An 18,387-nucleotide genomic window follows, 5' to 3' on the forward strand; every position below is an offset into this window, starting at 1 on the left:
TGGTGGGTTGTGAAACCAGTTTGCTGTTCCCCCAGGGGAGATCCTGGCCCCAGGAAAAGTGGAGCATAGCAGTGTTTTCCTCTATAGAGGAGATCAAACATTACATCTTAAGCACTTCAACCAATGTCAATTTAGGGTGTGTCACCATCTCCAGAAATGAGCCCCCCATGCTTGAGTTAGCACGCCACAATGTTTTTTTAATGTCTTTATTGTAACTTATATAGAAGAGATCTATTTCCAGAGAATCCCCATTGACCAGAACTGTACATAATGCTGTGCTTTATTGAGATAAGTAGCTGTAGACATTTAAATTAGGATCATTTACCATGCATGATATTTAGCATATAATTTTATCACCTCTCTTTAGCATGGCTTCCAAATGCAGCAGAAGCAGAAGTTTAGATAAAGCCACAATACACAAGGCATCTGGTAGCTATGGTGAACATAGTAGATCCAGATTTTTCCCTGCTTTCTTAGTCTTCTGTGTTTTCACATTTCTCCTGTCAGTTTCCCTCCAGCCACCAAATGTCCCTGGATTTTCTCCCTCTTCATGATCACCTGATTCTGTCCTGCACACCTGCTCCTCATTCCCTCATTGCTTTCACAGTACATAGCCCATCTGTTTTACCTTTGTCCTCTACCAGATTGTCATAGTTTTTCTCTTCTTTGTGGGCTATCATGCAGCCATCTCTTATCTATTTACATGCCTATTTTCCTTGGCTGCTTTTGGTCTTCTGTTAACATTTTTAGACTTTGCTTTGTGTTTGTGCCCCTGGACTTCTATCATTGTTGGATTACTTGTCTTTTGGCTTTTACGCTTCAGATCTCTGTATGTTCCATGACTTTGCCACCTGTGTATCCCTAGCTGGTTTTTGTTTCATGGATTATAGGCACACCTGCTTGTTGTACTACTAAAATAGGTTATTCACTGCATCTGCTGGTCTGCACTCTCTGTTTTTTTCTGTACACAAAATGAAACGGTATTGCAGCACAATGTAAGTGAATGCGAATCTATTATCAAATGAAAGCATAAAATGTATAAAGTTAAACATTAATCAGCATTAGTGTCAGCCACATTTAACACAACATATTCGACCTCCACTGTATAATATCTCAGAATTCAATTTCTCAGGGAAGACAAGTTGTATTATTTTGAAATTGGTCACACATCATTTGTCAGTGAGCAGATCATTTGAAAACAATAATCTTGACAGCTATTGGTTGGATGGAGTAGCCACATGGAGGGGGGTCAGAGAGACCTTGTAGTGACCCCCACGACTGATCAGCATGTGGATGCCAAGCCTTCATATGGGGAAAATGTGTGTTACTATTGTGATGCTGAAAAACATCTCTTTGAACTTCCTTTTGCTCTGAAGTGCATGCTGAAAACAAGACGGGGGCTTCCAAAAAAGATGTGCACTTGAGGAATACCGGCAACACAGATTGACAGTTTTGGTTTGGTGTGTGTTTTTCTAGAGCATCTGTCTTCCTGCTCCAGCTCAAAGAAACAAGCTGAAGGAAGTGTTTTGCTCCTCTCCAAGGCCTTGAATGTGGGGAGGAAATCACCCGCACATTGCGTGAGAACCAATCGTTGTACTATGTTGTCTGTGACAGCACTCATCAGTGCAGCATTAATTAAGGATAAATAGAAAGCATAAACAATATACACATGACCACAAAAGCCACAACTACCTCCCATACCAATATCAAGCCTCGCCAAAGAAAGTAAATACAATAATCCTTTCAAGATTTGCTTCCTCCCAACCAGCCAGAGAGCCCCTGTATCTGAGGACTTAAGTAAAATGCATTATTCAACAGATAGGAGTGTAAGGATGTCATTCATTGGACTCAAGCAGACCAACATTAGATTGTATTTCACATGGCAGCTTGGCAGGATCTGTGTGCAGATGTGCAACTTGGCATATCATGTTATTTCTAAAATAACCTGTTTTTGAGTGCTGTGGGTCTGGGTCCATGTCTGACTTTTGCTGGAGCACCCGTTGGAACTGATTTGTATGTGTTTATGGAGGACTGTGTTTAAATGGTTCTGCCTGTGTGTATGTGCGTATATATGTGTATGTGTGGTTGAATTGGAGTAAGTGAGTGCGTGCAGATGGGGGATGGTTGAGGGGACAGCTGTAACGGAATCACTTCATAAGTGAAATACCACTCCCTGTACAATAGCCAGCCACAAACCAGAGCTGTGGTGCAAATGTTTTTCCACCATGGCATGGATCTATCCCTGCATACTGAGATTAAAAAAATGCATTTTTCACCTCCCTCAAATGAGAAACCAAAGAAGGTTATGACTGGTATACTCTGAGTTTGGAGTTTCAGCTGCACTTCATGCAAACAATTTCAAACAAGCTTGGCTGCTACTTTGAACTTTAAATGCAATCTCTGTCTTAAGTGTAGGAGTATCATAGGATTGCAGTGGCCTGAGTTAATGATCACATATGTCCTGCTGTTTCACAATTTCATTTTGGAGACAAGTTTACCAAGACAGGCTTGAGAATGCCTGTGTCAGTGAAGACAGTCTATTGAAAGGCAGATAAAGGGTGCTAAAATTAATTCGTTCTACATAGCTTCACATGTTAAGGGCTATTTTGCATCTCCTGAAGTGTTAAGATTCAATAGCCTCTCACCCTGAATTTGTAGAATAGCCTTATTGAGGCGGCTGAGGGGATGAACCACATTCCAGAGGCCTGCTGGGAGAAAACAAGATGGCCGTGTGTGACATGTGGCTTTGTTGGTGGGCGAGGGATGTCTCTCATGACCATCAGGGTGTCAGAACTGGTTACCTCTAATCACGCCTGAAAGGCGGAGAGGTCCCGGGCACAACCGCAGGGCCTCGTGATTCAAATCACAACTGCTTACAAAAACGCACCATGACCACACATTGACAGATTAACATTCCGCATGTTTAACTCATATCTCAAAAACTGTGCACGAGCACTGGCGAACTCCCTCACAAATTCCAGATCACATTGTTCGACCTTTTTCCTTCATACCATCCATGATGTGAACCTGAGGCAATAGCAGTACTGGAATGTCCGAGATGGAATTCCTCTGAATAGCCATTTGACCTGCATCACCACTTGTGTCAGCACAAGGAATGCAATCATGAACAACTGGACCATGGTGACCACTTACTAGATGACTGTTGTGACCCAGGCCTCATGACCTGCATGGCCACTGCCATACACAGGCCTATGGCCCTTATTCCACCATTAGCCATGACCTTTCTGTTGCAATGATGGAAAGAATGCTTGTGAGGTATTTTGTTTAAGTTTCAGCTACTGAATAAGTTATTGCCACGATGCAATGGGTTCTGGTGTTATGATTAAATGGTGATTGCTACTTACTCAATAAATTCCAAGTCTGCTTTCAATATAACAAAACACATTCATTTATTGCACTTATACCGTTTTGGGTAAAGTTTTTAACTATGGATGTACTGAAATGAATTTCCAATACTACTTTTGATACATGAATTAATGACAATGTTTCACTAATTCAAAATCTATATGACTCTTTGCATTTAACTCTTTAGGGAAGCCTTTGGTTACAGCCATCTGACCAAAATTGTGCAAATCTGCATTGTACAAATGAGAGACATAGACAAGAGCAGGTCATTCCTTTCATCTCCAGGTCTTGAAAGAGTTATTCATGCTTTTATCACCTCTAGACTGAACTATTACCATGCTCTATATTATTATTATTGCTAGGGCCCTAAAAAGCTCTTGGAGGAGTTGAAAACCTGCTGTGACTGAATTATTGTAACTGATATCAGTAACACTTACACTTTATTTATTGCATGGATCTGTAACATGTGGCTGAAACCCAGTCTTCTTAATAGCCTCAATATCACCACCAATACCAAAATTTGGATTGGATTATTGCATTCCCAGCTGTAACACCACAGTGCTTTTTAAAACTTCTTTTCCAAATCAGTGGCATACACATCCTTTCTTCTTTTGCTGTTTTTCTATGTTAGTAAGTCTGAGTTCATGTCAGCTTCATTGGATTCCTATATTGATCACTTTTCTCAGTGAAAAAAGTCCAAAGTTTTAATTTAACCCCTTTCAGTTAATTTTACATATTCATGCAGAAACTAATTATATTAATCTTTGAAGGCATTCTGTAGGCCACAAACGCTTTAGTGTAGTGGCACAAAGGCCGTCAAGTTACCTAGAGACTAATAAGATTATTGATACCTCAGTACAGTAAGCTGGAATCACAGGTTTTTCTGGATGCTTGGAGCTCACAAGCATGATCTGGCACCAAATTCTATCACTACAGTGACAACAATTAGAGCTATGCATTGGAGCAGGATGCACAATCTCGCCATTAGTTTTTACCATGGTAATGGAAATTATTAGGGCATCTAAGTGGGTTAAGTGTACAGAACTAGCTATGGGGCAGAGTAGAAGCTGGTTGTAGAGGGTTTGTTGGAAAGTCAGTCTTTTCTCTGTTGAGTGAACTGGGTATAAATGGGCGGAGCCTGAAGCAGGCAGTAAGGAATATGGCTGACAGTGCAGCAAACTCCAGTGAATGGTTCTGGAAGAGAAGGAAAGTGTGTCAGCGGAGCATGGATAGGTAAGGTCTGGTTGTTGGCATGTCTTGTTTCTGGGCTGTTGAGAGAGCTGTCTCCATCCAGCAGCAGTCTTATTTCTACCAATGTTTGGTGCATAGTACAGGCCTGAGGCCTGAGGCTTGAGGCCTCTTAGGCTGGTTTCGGCTTCTAGATTAGTTTGTTCTGCTGCAGAGAGGGCTGTCCAAACCAGTAACATTTATTATTATTTATTTATGTGCTGCATGAGCCAGGTCTGTGGCATACTGGTTTGCTGCTAGCATAGTCCTACTTATATTACATGAGGTAGATCTGCGGACCAATACTACTTGGTACTTGCTGCCACCAGCCTGTTTTTCTGTGTAGTTTTCTGCTGCCAAGCTGGGCTACCCAGCTGTAAGCCGCTTAGTTTCTTTGCCACCGCAAATATCTAAGGTAGGCTCAAGGCCTACTTGGCTAGTTCGGGGGTGTGGGTGCAGGCAAAGAGGGGCTGTTCTGGAATGCTGAAACACGCTGTTGAACCTTCTTGGTGTCATTGGCCCAACTCAATGAAACATCATTATTGAGAAGGTCTTGCCTGTGCTCTCACACCCACACTGAAGCGCAATTGGGCTTGTGTATTTTGAAGTAATGTATCTAATAGCATTAGTAGGTTAGCAGAAAGCAACTTAGATATAATTAGCAACCGGGTTTAGGACAGGAAAGGGTCTGAGAGTGATCTCATCATGGAGCCTTGAAGATTTATGACAGCATGTCCTGATAACCCCGTCTCTCGGGCCACATGACAGGGCAATCTAGACAGAGAGCTTCAATATGAAGGCTCACCTGTTTGTTGGCAGATTCCTTTGTGTACTTTGGTAACAGAAGATCTGTGTTGGCTAATACAGTTTGTTGATGTATGTCATTGTTTTTCTCACTGAGAACCAAACATTTACAAGAATGCCCTGGTCACATTCACCCATAAGAGCTGCCCAGTGTAACCAAAACCTGTTGGTTAAGGGTCTTGCTCCTGATCATCAAATTGTTTTTTTCATGCTGGTTTAGGGTTTGAATTGTAATCTTTGTTGTGCTGATGTTTAAAAAGCTTGATTGACACGGTGTATTGAAAGCCTATTGCAGTCTGGTTAGAAATGAAGCAGGTAAACACTTAAATCTCCTAATGCCTCCAGCAAATAACAGTGGAAGCAGCATCTGGTGGAGTACAGCACACGTGACTGTCAACACAGTGAGGCCTCCCCTCACCACTTTGCCCACACATGACTCTCCTATAGTCCCTCTGGCCCAGAACCCTAAAAGTATGTCTTATCACTTTTTCATGTGGTATATCCACGACTGTCCTTCTGGATAATCCACAAGATCTTTGTGTGGAATAGCTACATACATAGAGTTCTTTCCATAAATGTTGCATTGATGCACCTGTTTATCCAAAGCCCAGAAAATGTCAGAGCTACAGTAGCAGATGATGCCTTCTCTTCTTGGGTAAGCGCGAGTGTCAGAGAGTGTCTGAGACATCTCATTGCTTGGCCAAAATTGCATAGTGCAGTTTTGCTCTCCACACGAAAACATGCCACGTTGGTTTCATTTGATATCTGATCACAGATTATGTTTCCCACTCATAATTAGGAAATATCTCTTTCAAACATTTTGTGCCAGCAACATTATATTATGGTTAAAGAAAACCATTCCTGTAATGTTGAAACAGCAGGGCTGAAAAAAATACGTCACTTTTGAAAAATGTACTCAAGTGTTCATTCTCATTGGAGCCTTGTTTTTTTTCCTGTGAGCACCCAAATTAGTTTAACCAGCACTTGTCAACAGCCAAACCATCAAATAACTTACATGCAACATATTTTAAACCAAATGTGCGCGAGCTACCACAACAACTCTAACAAAACCAAGCTCTTCACAGGCAGGGGGTCACGAATGCATCCAAATAATGACACAACACCACCCAGAAACAGCTGTTGGGGAATGATGGGAAAGGAAAGTGGACTGACAGTGGGGATGCATATGGGGTCCTTTTCAGGAACGGGGAGGAGGAAACCTGTGAAAGGGCCTGCCACAGGGGAGAAAGGAGCCTCTCATGGCCCATTGTGCATGAATGCTTCAACCTCTAGACCTGGCTCTCTAACTGCAGCCATCACCCTCCCTCCTGACCCTTTCTCATTACCCAGACTGAGCTGCTGTCACCCAGTAGGAATGTTTGTGTTTGTTTGCATATCTCTCACTTTATTTCACCTATGTTGTGATCCATTTGACAATTCACAGACTTCAGACCTATAAATTCAACCCTATAATGATATATTGTTTTATGTCATTGCAAGGCAAGTAAGAAACCTGTCTCACATATTTAAAAATCCATTTATCCTATTGGATAATTCCTTTAATCTAATTTAGGATTTATTGTCCTATTTTTGGCAGCCATTATCTTTTTGGATAAATTCTAACCTACTTTTCTCTACTTATAATTGCAATACGTCATCTCAGGATATCTGCTGAGAACTGAACTGCTACCACTGCTTTCCTTTTGCTAAATGTAAATCTTTTTATATCAGCAGCATAAAACTCATTGGGATAATTTTTTTCAATGAAGGGTAACATGAATCAGATACCGTCATGTCGTTTATAAGTGACTTGGTGGCCTGGAATGATTGAATTAATATATGATAACACAGTAAAATACTGATATATATATATATTTTTTAAATATAGTGATATTGACAGAGACACTATTTAGTAAATATTTTTTAATGTCAGTATCTGCACCAAAATCAGTGTATCGGATCAGTGCACTCCTGTTTCTTTGCACAGTGAGTGATTATTTCTCAAATCATTTTTCAGATAACAGGATGTAGAGAAGTTATTTACTGAATGAATGACTGCAGTGCTTTATGCAACTTTTAGCAAGTCATATTGCACTGGTCATTACAGGATTCACATGCTAAATTAGTGTACAGCTTAACACTATGCTTATGTTCTTGTGCCATTATGTCAGCACCTTCTATTTAAATGCAAATTCTTTAGTTTGATAAATCTAAGTTCATCACCTTCACTTTCACGCAGACTCAGCTTGACTTTAATAATCGAGTCCTCCATGTCATGTCTTGAAGTTGCAGCTGTCCAGCCTTTCCATCTTAAGCAGCAATTGTTGAGTTTCAAGATTATTTTATTTATACATCCCACCTCTAATCTGGAAGATTTACAGTGGGTACGGAAAGTATTCAGACCCCCTTTAAATTTTTCACTCTTTGTGTCATTGCAGCCATTTGCCAAAATCAAAAAAGTTCATTTTATTTCTCATTAATGTACACTCAGCACCCCATCTTGACAGAAAAAAACAGAAATGTAGAAATTCTTGCAAATTTATTAAAAAAGAAAAACTGAAATATCACATGGTCATAAGTATTCAGACCCTTTGCAGTGACACTCATATTTAACTCACATGCTGTCCATTTCTTCTGATCCTCCTTGAGATGGTTCTGCTCCTTCATTGGAGTCCAGCTGTGTTTAATTAAACTGATTGGACTTGATTAGGAAAGGCACACACCTGTCTATATAAGACCTTACAGCTCACAGTGCATGTCAGAGCAAATGAGAATCATGAGGTCGAAGGAACTGCCCAAGGAGCTCAGAGACAGAATTGTGGCAAGGCACAGATCTGGCCAAGGTTACAAAAGAATTTCTGCAGCACTCAAGGTTCCTAAGAGCACAGTGGCCTCCATAATACTCAAATGGAAAAAGTTTGGGACGACCAGAACTCTTCCTAGACCTGGCCGTCCAGCCAAACTGAGCAATCGTGGGAGAAGAGCCTTGGTGAGAGGTAAAGAAGAACCCAAAGATCACTGTGGCTGAGCTCCAGAGATGCAGTAGGGAGATGGGAGAAAGTTCCATAAAGTCAACTATCACTGCAGCCCTCCACCAGTCGGGGCTTTATGGCAGAGGGGCCTGACGGAAGCCTCTCTTCAGTGCAAGACACATGAAAGCCTGCATAGAGTTTGCCAAAAAACACATGAAGGACTCCCAGACTATGAGAAATAAGATTCTCTGGTCTGATGAGACCAAGATTGAACTTTTGGCGTTAATTCTAAGCGGTATGTGTGGAGAAAACCAGGCACTGCTCATCACCTGCCCAATACAATCCCTACAGTGAAACATGGTGGTGGGATCATCATGTTGTGGGGGTGTTTTTCAGCTGCAGGGACAGGACGACTGGTTGCAACTGAAGGAAAGATGAATGCGGCCAAGTACAGAGATATCCCGGAAGAAAACCTCTTCCAGAGTGCTCAGGACCTCAGACTGGGCCCAAGGTTCACCTTTCAACAGGACAATGACCCTAAGCACACAGCTAAAATAACAAAGGAGTGGCTTCGGAACAACTCTGTGACCGTTCTTGACTGGCCCAGCCAGAGCCCTGACCTAAACCCAATTGAGCATCTCTGAAGAGACCTGAAAATGGCTGTCCACCAACGTTCACCATCCAACCTGACAGAACTGGAGAGGATCTGCAAGGAAGAATGGCAGAGGATCCCCAAATCCAGGTGTGAAAAACTTGTTGCATCATTCCCAAGAAGACTCATGGCTGTACTAGCTCAAAAGGGTGCTTCTACTCAATACTGAGCACAGGGTCTGAATACTTATGACCATGTGATATTTCAGTTTTTATTTTTTAATAAATTTGCAAAAATTTCTACATTTCTGTTTTTTTCTGTCAAGATGGGGTGCTGAGTGTACATTAATGAGAAATAAAATTAACTTTTTTGATTTTGGAAAATGGCTGCAATGACACAAAGAGTGAAAAATTTAAAGGGGTCTGAATACTTTCCATACCCACTGTATACTGTATTCCACCTCTGTAATTAAATAACTTCCTAATAACTCACCACATACATTTATAACATTTAATATTCCCAAATACTGTATCAGCACACAACAGGATGTCAGCTTTAAATTGAAAACATGAGGAGGTTTCTATAGTGACAGTCATCACTTATATTCCTCTCAAACCAACTAGGCTTCAAGCTGTTTATTCTTTGGCCAGATCTAAAAATCTCTCTGAGGGAACTTCAAGTAGCATATTTTAGGAAAGGCCCAAGAAGAGTTTATTTAGCTGTGAAGTTACTTAGACTGCTTATAGATGGCTTAGATGAATGCACATGTAAAAGAAAAGGGGGGGTGGGGGGGGGGGGGGGGTGGTGGCTCATTAGTCTGTCTAGGGTAACACATAAAGCCAAAGACCCCCACTCACATTCACACCTACAGGCAATTTAGAGTCACCAATTAACTTATCTCCAACCTGCATGTATTTGGTCTGTGGGAGAAAGTTGGAGTATCCAGAGACAACATACAAACTCCACACAGAAACACCCTGTGGTGAATAAGGATCCAAACCTGGAACCGTCTAGCTGTGAGGAAACAGTGCTATCCACTGTACCACAATGTTGCATGGCACCAATATCTTCTGTCAGATTTATCCAGTCGTGACATGAACAAACACATCCAGGAAGTCCAGGTCATTCACACCACTGAGTTTTATCCATGCAGTCATGGACCCTGACAACCAAAGCACATTAACCAGTAGGCTGAGGAAGGCTTTGGGGTCAACGTTCTGCCTGTGGCTGAGTGTGGCAGCACAAGTGTCTGGTCAAATCCACTGGTCAGGCACCACACCCTGCCAACAACCACTGTCTGACAGCTGCTTTTGCCTCAACAACCTGCACACGTTCAAAAGGTTCACTGAAAACCAAGGGGACAGTTGGGACATGAAAAGACATAAGTAGTATTTTATGTGTGCCCCATCACTTCAGCTCCGTGGAACAGGCAGTATTTTTTTAATGGCACGAGAGACGAGGTGTAACTGCAGGTCACAGGCCAACAAACTGGCATGAATCAAAATGGATTTTACTGCTGCTCCAAGACAGACCTAATAGCACTTCCCGGTGAGGTCTAATGCATTTATGTGTTTGTGGATTACATTTTATTGCAATTCAGCTCAATAAAACAGGGAAATGCAAGGGTAGAAGTTTTCTTTGGAAGGATTATATGCAAGTCCACATGTAGAAACCATGATGCTCAAAATTAGAAACACATTAATTTTTCCTGTGCTTTCTGCCCAAGCCCGCTAATTGATAGAACATATCCGAATACTGGAAAGGTGATCCTAAAATGAACATACCAAGCAACTATTCTTTTAAATTCTATTTCATTTCATATGGTTAATGCAAATCACAACTAAGTAATTTCAAAGTAAGGAACAGAACATTAAACAAATATTTTGTTTTGCTAATGTAAGAACATAAATTTGATTTGTGATGTTTACAAAACTCAAAGCAAATATTTGATTAATACTATAAAATGAACTGTTTTGCTCTTTAATCCTCTCATGAGATTTACAACACATATGGCACTTTATAGCTGTCTTATAATTTCCCACATACAGAAATTAATTGGTTAAAAAAACAATTAGTCATAGAATGGCTTGAAAATATAATTCATATGAACTATAAATCTATTATGAACACAAATTCTCACTTCGAACTATTTCTTAGAAACATTAAATTAAATTACATAATTTTTTTATAGGGGGCTTTTTTCCATTTACTAAAAATGTATTTTAAAGATTGCAAATCGTTATAACGAAATGTGTAATAGACAGATATGAGATGTCAAGCTTTTCATTAATGTTTTCCAAAATGAGTATGGTTGAATGAGCAACTGGATAGATTACTGGTTAAACTGCAGGTTTTCACATAAACTAGGGGCTGGATATCATCTCTCAATCTTCTTCCTGGTAACTCTGGTGAGCTATTAAAGAGCTTGGAAGAGGACTGTCAGTGCCAGAGCTTTTCTTTAAACAAAGACATGTGTTACCAAAGGGATGTCAGCTTGCCTGCTACCCAGCACTGTGTAACTTAATCCCCCCACATTCTCATCCACTGAGCGGGGGGGTTCCAGGAAGAAAGGGTTAAGTGAGTTGATCAAAGGCTCAAAGATGGACCAAGGGACTTCTCTAGATCATCAGTGTGACCTCGGTGCATCCATCAGCCATTAGCATGTCAGGACTGTGGTGAGGAAAAGCCCAGTTGGTGTGGAGGCAGGAGAGGTGGGGGCAGTGAGGAACTAAGGGTCTCTAGGAGCTGGGGTGCTGACGGGCCTGTGTGGTAGCTGGGGAGATGGTGGGGGAAACGGGACCCACAGAGATGAGAAGAAGAGGGGAAAAACTGGGAGGAGGGTTGGCAGATTAAAGCCCCAACCAGCCTTTAACTTCTCCCAAACCACATGGAGGTGGTGTCCAATGCCCTACATATTCAAAAGCATGTACACTAGCCCACTCTGAGCCAGTGACATAGATGGAGACAGAAATATACAAGCACTGGGCAACCGGTCTCTCTGATGTTGCCTTACGTGTGGTGCACTATGCTGACAGACTGAATTATCCATCAACTCCCTGAACATAAGATGGACAAGTTTTCGTTTGTTAAGCAAACTTTGTCACTGTGCTGCTCATCATTGTGCTGCTCATCATGTGCCAGAAGCTTCTGGAGTACCTGTTGGGAGCAGAAAAATTCTTTAAATGTAGTAAAAAGTTACAACAGGGCCCAGTGTTTCTTGCAGCACACTAATACTGCATTTTGAGCTGGAGCTGTGTGTGTGCTGTTCAGGTGACCTTCAATGCCCATGGAAAAGCAAAGGAAATAGGAGTATTTTCCATGTATATGACCCACATTATGGCACCTCCTCACTTCCACCACTGCTATTTCCACAGGCTAGACAGGGAAGGATGATACACTAAGACTGAATCTCACTGGCACTGGCTGTGTACTGGGGTTTGCTATTCATGGACTCATCTTCTGGAAGTGACTGTGGATGTGTCACTGCTGAGTGGAGTGGAGTAAACTTGTTTCTGGTGCAACAGCTTGTTGATTTACTTTCGCAGACTAACTAAAACTACTTAATCATTAGGCATGTCAGTGAGTTTAGAGGTGCAGTGAAGTTGCTTGAGATGAGCAATTTATTGAAAGAGTGACATTGAGAAGTTGTAGACAACATTTGTGTGTTGCTTAAGTTAACAACATTCATAATGCCATGATTTTCCAAATGGCAGCTGTGGAGTGTCAAGTTCTGTGGTCTCAGCTGTGTAGCATATTGATGTTATTTTATCAGAACAGATCTTTCAGAGTACAGCACTTGGACCCTTTCTGAGCTTCTATGGTTTGGACCAAGCTAAATCTTTACAGTTTTAAAAAGTTCATTGTATTTTCTGAAGCATTAAAATGAATTGATGAGTCATAGTTTAGAGAAAAGAAGAGCCATTAGCTGTTTGAATCCATGCTGTGTCCTTGGAAACACTGCATTTCAGTATATGTTAACATCAACAGTCCATGGGAAATGAATTTCCAAGATATAATTTTTTGTGTGATCATCCTTGTGAAAATTGCAATTTGCGTCTTCCAGAATGTTTGTCTTCTGCTTCATCTCACAGAGGGCAAGGGGTGTAGTAAGAAAAGGGTTATGAGGGTCTTGTAGTTTTTGCCTAGGTGGAGTCTGCTTTTAGAACCCCAACCTCACTTCACAAAAACAAAACAGGAGGAGAAAAATAACCTCAAGGAGAAGCCGTGGCCTAGCCAACCGCTGGACACTGAGCAGTACAAAAGTGCGTGTGGGCTGTCCTCAAACTCCCTCCGCCAAATGTCTCCACGTAGTGGCGTGTCTGTCTCACACACAGTTGCACATGCACAATCAGAAACATGACCAAACAACGAAATACTTGTTTTTTTTTTTGTTTTTTTTTGTTTTTTTTTTAATCTAATCTATGCACACTTAGAGACACAACAAATATAGCAATGCCAGGGGTTAGACCCATCCCATCTTCTCAGACTGCTGGTGCTGTCCTTACTGTAGCTGTGAGGCCTGAGGGCGTCACCGCATAAGTATTAACCTCACTCATATTTTATAAGCACCGCTTACTGCCCCAGGCCAACATAAACAGGTGTCCATGCCAAATTGAGCACCATTACTCCCCAGGCTAATGTCTTGTGTGCTTATATATAGTCAGGGCTTTTACTTCACAATCTAAATCTAAAGATTTTTTCAGTTTCTGTAGCTGACATTTTTAAAATGTTCAGTCAGAACTGAATGTAGAATAGAAGTTGCTGTATATAGGTGTGGGTGATTTACGTAAAAATTCTTCAGTTAAAACTCGGTTGCACCTTTCCTGTTTTCTTTAATTGTGCACACTATTTCCTAGTTTGGCATTCATTTCTGTTCAGTTTATTGTGCTTGGATGGTATCTTGATATGACTATAAAAATATTCTGAAAATGCCTCTGGATTCGATGCTGTTTTTGCAGAGGCGATAAAATGCAGTTCTGCAAAAACCCACAGCGCACACTAGAAAGAGAAACTCATGCTGGCACATCATTTGGATAGTACAGTTGCAGATGTATGGAGAGAGTCAGGTAGTGTTCAGAGTCTTCAGTCTGGGGTCCTGACGATCCCCACTTTGCCTTGTGGTCTATGATGTCACACAGGGCTTTGCCTTTGAATGGCCATGTGTTCCTCACCACTAATATCAAACAGATGATGAAAAACCTCCAAATGATGGTCTTTCACTAAGACAAGCAGTCAAAACAAAGTTAAAGGAACACAGAAAAACATCACTGCGAGCGATCGTAAAAAAAAAAAAAAAAAAAAAAAAAAGACTATACATTCTTAATTGGTGCAGGCTGTGTTGTGGGCAGGGTTAAACTGTATTGTGCTCTTCTGCTTTGATGGGACTTTTAACCTTTTAAACCTGCATTTTAATGATAAAAATAGTGAATTACTGCAAAGAGGTGTTTTTAGCACAGTAATAGGAGTTCTATGTTTTTTTATATCACCTTCACATTCTGGAATAACAAACCAGACTTAAAGGCCCAGCATAATTTGTCATCCATGGGACCATTAAACTTCCTTCTCCTCAACTTGGGAGGAATCTGTAATTGAAGTGCAGTGTCTGGAAGACAGCAGTGCTCTTCTCACTTGGCATATGCATAATATCAAGTATCAGCTCAGAAGACCTCTGACTCCTCGATTTTTACTTTTATCCCTTTTTTGTGAAGGATTTTTGTCACAAAACGGAATCAAAAATATTAGGAGAATAACTTTTCCATTAGTCTCATTTTTTTGTTGGTATACAGTAAAATTGTTCACTAACTAGCCCTAAAAATAAACCAAAAGTTTATAATCCATTCAAAGGAGTTTGTCTCTCTGGAGGATGGATCTGTTGAGATATTTTATTGGTTCAAATCATTTGAAGTCTTCAGAGAACAATGAAATCAATGTCCATCACTTGTGAGCACATGACTTTTTAAGCTTTCTGTCTTTCCTGTCCTCTTATCTTTGGATAATTGAAAACTGTTACTCTCATGAGTCACATCCTCTGGAATTATTTGAAGCTACACAGATTAACAAAGCACCACACACCCTAACATGTTTTGCCAGTAACTATTTACTACAGTAAATAGCAAGATCGTGTAAATTTGTATAAAGTTGATGCATGGCTTTGACACTATGTCCTTTCCTGTGATTTCAGTGACCATGTACCTTGCAAATGTCTTGTCTCCTAACTGGGCCCTGAGTTTGTAAAATGGGTGTATTTCTCCCAGTGTGAATTAGACCAGAAGCATTAGCTTGCAAAATATATTCCAATGAACTAATGATCCTGACACCCAAACAATAGCTGCTTTAGAAAAAGGCACACACAGCAGATTCTGTTTTTCTATCTCATATTTTTAATGACAAAATGTTTGTCAGAAACAAATGGATTTATTTTTCTCAATCCTGGGCATAGTATGAGGAGCTTATGTGATTCCGGTCCCCAGGGCTTCAGACAATTAACAAAACACATCTTACTTCTGCTCTGCTGCCTGCCTACAATGCTTTTCACATACAGGAGGACGAGCGGAGCGACCAGCAGATGAATGAAGTAGCATGACTCTCTTTCACAGAGCCACTTCATAGAAAGAGCTGAATAGAACCACTGACAGTGATCATGACTGAAATAGCAATTTGTAAAGTAGCAGTTTTCAAAATCTTTCACTACTTATCAAAGAAATAAGAATCTTACCTATATCATAGTCTATGCTTTTTCATTTTCTGCGTTTAGCAACAGTAACAATAAAGATACATAAAAATTGGAGGGTTTATTCCTAAAATGAGGACTATTTTACCTTATCTTTCACCATGCTTTGCAGAGTCAATAACGTGCTTAGACAGCTGATCTTATGTAGTGTGCCCACTCTTACTCCAAACCTCTCTCAATTAGCTCCTCTTTTAAAAACCACTCTTCTCACTTGCAGTTTCCGGCTACACATACACTCCCTTGTTTCATCCAGTCATCCAATCCATCTCAAAATCACCCTCACAAAAGAACTATGCCCTTGTTTGTGTGTCTGAAAACAGCAAACTGAGACACTTTCTATTCACATCATTTGCATGAACGTCCACTTCCTGTTTAGTGACGCCCAACAGCTCTGCCAACGCAGAAAGCAAATGTTATCCTGTGTCTTGAATCCTCGTTTAGTTTATCCTATGTGTCATGAATTGTATAACATCTTGCTTCATGAATACAATGCTGCTGTAATCTGCTGTTCCAACCACAACATAAAATAAACATGCAAAGTGATACAATGGGTGTCACAGGTGGCTGTGACCACCCACGGTAGGGAGCCCCAATTAATCATCCAAAAAACCCCAGCTTTTTAATCCTTAAACAAAAACCAGTTTGAACTTGATGAATAATCCTGTTTTGCAGGGTTATTTGGGATATTTTGTGGGGGTGCATTGCTTTTCATTTTTAATGGGAAAACTTTTCCATAATTATTGTTAAACTTTACTCCCCTCCTCCCCCTCCCTTCTGTGTTTCTGATCACATCTCAGCTTGACAGTCATAGAGAAGAAGCTACTTTCCATGCTGGGAGAGACAACAGACTTCTGTTCCATGCGTGCCACAATTAAGACAGAAGACCACAGCATTTCTGTACCAACATGCACCATCTACGAAAGGTCAGTCAGCACACTGCTTGATTTATATGCACTGTATTTGATTTGTGATATAAGCTATAGCTTATATAGGCTTCAAATCTGAACACATGGTGACCAGATTTAATGTGTGTGTTTTTCTTTAAAGGGAGAGAATCTATGAAAATAATAGCTTTGGATATTTACTGGAACAGTTGATATGGGCAACTGAACACTGAGCAGGAACATTCTTGTAGCAACAGGCATTGAGCAATAAAATGAAGAATGTAGACATCTAACTCCAGGCTCTAGGATAAGCTTTCTTGTGTGTTTCATAGTGCTGCTTAGAATTAATTTATAGACACATTGTTTTGTTTTTTTTTTGGTGAAAATGTATTTGCATTTTTTTCAAAGGCAACATGACTGAAATGCCTGAGGTTGATGTTTTTTTTTTTGTTTTTTAATCTATTTGGACGAAAGCATAAATGCCAGAATGAAGTTATGTGCTTTGTATGATATATTAATAAGTTACTTTAAGTAAATATGCAAACTATTTACATAGTGACTGGAAGTACCACCTCTATAATAAGTTAAAGACAAGTTCACTACATACTGAACAGCACTAGTCATGCAAAGTGCAAGACTAGGCCATACCAGTCTCAATATTTGCGAAATATGTGGTTATTATTAACGTGCAATTGTTATAATACATTCAATACTAATTATTTAATATGACAACAAAATGATCAACTGACCTAGAGTCTGTAAACCTCACATGACTTTGAAAAATATATTATGGATTAAAGTTGAAAAGATGACAACAGCATGAATATTCCAGGAAAAAAAAAACAAAAAGTGGTCACAACTTTACAGTGTGACGAAGCACTGCTCATTTTGAACCCAAAATGAAGTATTAGCCTATGGTGTATTTAGCCTCTCTCATTCAGCAGAAATCAAAGGAACCTTTGTGAAATGCACTTTTCCTGCCACCAGTTAGATGTGAAGATCAAGATCAGTCCTACTCTTATACCTATTGTATGCATACGAGGAAGCGACTAGCTTAGCTTAGCATAAATACCGGAAGCAGAATGACACCTTATAGATACTAATCAACCTAATCTTTCACTCTCTACACGTAAAAACAGCTTTTGTTTTCCTGAGAGAAGCAAATGCTGCAGCACCTAACAAAGCGATTCTAAATTGCAGTCTTGTTTTACAACCTTTCTTAACTCTCTCATCTTCTGACTTCTTGTGTTTTTGCCCTGTTGAGTGTAGTCATATCACAGCTCCTGATAAATAATTATCATTTCCAAAAACATTTAAGGATTTTTGGAAAAATATTAGTTCCTAAAGTCTAATTTTTAATAAACAACTAATAAAATAACTGAAACTACAGTAGCCCTAATGAAAAAGAAGAAAACAAGTGTGAATGATTATTTTACCTCGTTAGCCTTGAAATAATGTTTATTTCAGGCTAAACAATAATAATAATAGTCATCATCATCATCATTGGTTTTGTTCCATCTATGCGTTAATTATTAACCATCACATGGTCGTGTCTTTATGGATATCTTCAATTTAATTAACCACTATTGCAGAGCACAGTTAATATTTTAGCAATGAAATGCCAAAATGATTCAAATGAGAGTTTATTTAGTTCTCATGAGTTGTATCTGAATAGAAAATATCAGTGCACATCCAGCAACATATCAGTTTCATGGTTAATGAATCTGGGAAGGATCTCTGCAATTAAATGAGTCTTCCTGCTACTGTCTATTAACTGACATTGCAAAAGCATCCAACTAGATGTTACTGCTT

Source organism: Mastacembelus armatus, chromosome 6 (genome assembly GCF_900324485.2).
Source record: "Mastacembelus armatus chromosome 6, fMasArm1.2, whole genome shotgun sequence".
Classification (NCBI taxonomy): Eukaryota; Metazoa; Chordata; class Actinopteri; order Synbranchiformes; family Mastacembelidae; genus Mastacembelus; species Mastacembelus armatus.